The sequence below is a fragment of the Phodopus roborovskii genome, unplaced genomic scaffold (assembly GCF_943737965.1).
Source record: "Phodopus roborovskii unplaced genomic scaffold, PHOROB, whole genome shotgun sequence".
Lineage (NCBI taxonomy): Eukaryota > Metazoa > Chordata > Mammalia > Rodentia > Cricetidae > Phodopus > Phodopus roborovskii.
In genome coordinates, this window is record NW_026125444.1 from 18689044 (window position 1) to 18691132 (window position 2089).

The window sequence follows — 2089 nt, forward strand, 5'->3', positions numbered from 1 at the left end:
TAACTGCAGCACTAGGCGACAGAGGCAGGAGCATCACTGATGCATGAGGGTCAGCTAGCCTTGCACACACAGCAATCAGCAAAAGACTCCTGAGAATTGATATAAAAGATTGTCCTCTGACTTCTACACATAGACCATGGCATGAGTACAGCTTCCCACACACAACCACTTACACAAAAGAAGGGAATTCAAGTAATACAGAATAACATTTAAGCAATCTTTAATGATTCTTGGCTTTTAAAAGTCAACACTAAAATTATAAATTGGTGAGAAGAATAGCCACAAATTGTCCTGGTAGTCAAAACCTATTAGGCATATCAAAATTTTATACATATATGTGTGTGTGTGTGTGTGTGTGTGTGTGTGTGTGTGTGTGTGTCTGAAAATGAGAAAGCTTAAAAATAAATGAGCCATAGGCTGGAGGAATGGCTTGGTTTTAAGAGCACTGGCTGTTCTTCCAGAGGACCCAGGTTCAATCCCCAACACTCACATGTCAGCTCACAACTGTCTGTGACTCTAGTTTTAGGAGATCCGACACCCTCTTCTGACCTCTATGGGCAACAGGCACATGTGTGATACACAGACATGCATGCAAGAAAAGCACGCATACACAAAATAAAAATAATGAATTTTTAAAAGATTGTATCAGACTTGAAAAAGATAAATGAAGTAGTCATTAGCACAGAAAACTTGAGTAGAACAAAACAAAACAAACAAACAAACAAAAAACAACCAGAGGAAATATAGGAAAATAAAAGTAGAATTTTGGCTTCTTTTTCTTCAGGAAAAACCAAATGATGGATGATGCCAGTGGGTGCCAGGGGCGCGGGGGAGGGGGGATTAGAAGGCTTCTGCACAGGATTTGACAGCGGCTTTAGGAGTCACAGTTGCAGTCAAGACTGTGGCCATAGTCAAGGCTGAGAAGCTTGTGGAGGTAAAGAGGAAGACAAGGAGTAGATCCCCGTCACCAAGCTGGGTCACCTGGTTAAGGACATGATGATCAAGTCCCTGAAGGAGATCTACCTGTTCTCTCCGCCCATTAAGGAATCAGAGATTATTGATTTTTTTCCTGGGCGCATCCCTAAAGGATGAGGTTCTAAAGGTCATGCCAATGCAGACCCAGATTCGGGCTGGCCAGCGGGCTGGGTTCAAGGCTTTTGTCACCATTGGGGACTACAACAGTCATGCTGGTGTTAAATGCTCCAAGGAAGTAGCCACTGCCATCCGAGGGGCCGTCATCTTGGCCAAGCTTTCCATTGTCCCTGTGAGGAGAGGCTACTGGGGTAACAAGATTGGCAAGCTCCATACTGTTCCGTGCACAGTGATGGCAGCTGTGGCTCTGAGTTGGTGCGTCTCATCCTTGCTCAAGGCACTGGCATTGTCTCTGCTCCTGTGCCCAAGAAGCTACTGATGATGGCTGGCACTGATGACTGCTACACATCAGCCAGGAGCTGCACTGCCACCATGGGCAACTTGGCCAAAGCCACCTTTGATGCCATCTCTAAGACCTATAGCCACTTGACCACTGACATCTGGAAAGAGACTGTGTTCACCAAGTCTGCTTATCAGAAATTCACTGGCCATCTTGTATAATCCCCACACCAGAGTCTCAGTTCAGAGGATCCACGATCTAGCTGTGGTTACCACATAAGAGATTTTATACAAAACAAAAACAAAAGTAAATTAAGTCTGTATTTTTTTAAAAAAGTATAAATTTGATAAAACATACAATATGGCTTGTTCAATACAGATTAAAATAATTTTAAAAGAAACAATAAATATCACTAAATAAACACAATCTTGGAAATTCTTTTAAACATAAAAGAGAAAAAAGTAGTGGCTAGGGATGTAGCTCAGTTGGGAGAATGCTTTCCTGGAAGACACAAAGCCCTGGGTTCGATCCCCAACACCCCATAAATCAGGTGTGGTGTGACGACCTGTAATATCAGTACTCAGAAGACAGAGGCAGGAGGATCAGAAGCTCAACATTATCCTTGGCCATACAATGAGTTCAAGGTTATCCTGGTGTACTTGAGACCATCTAAGGAGGAGGAGATAGAAAGAGAACAGGGTAGACTATAAAGGAAAA

General features: G+C 43.0%; 1 pseudogene; it reads left to right on the forward strand.

Moving 5' to 3' along the window:
- Positions 1-978: 978 nt before the first annotated feature.
- Positions 979-1651, forward strand: LOC127215457 (40S ribosomal protein S2-like; annotated as a pseudogene).
- The last annotated feature ends 438 nt before the right edge of the window (positions 1652-2089 follow it).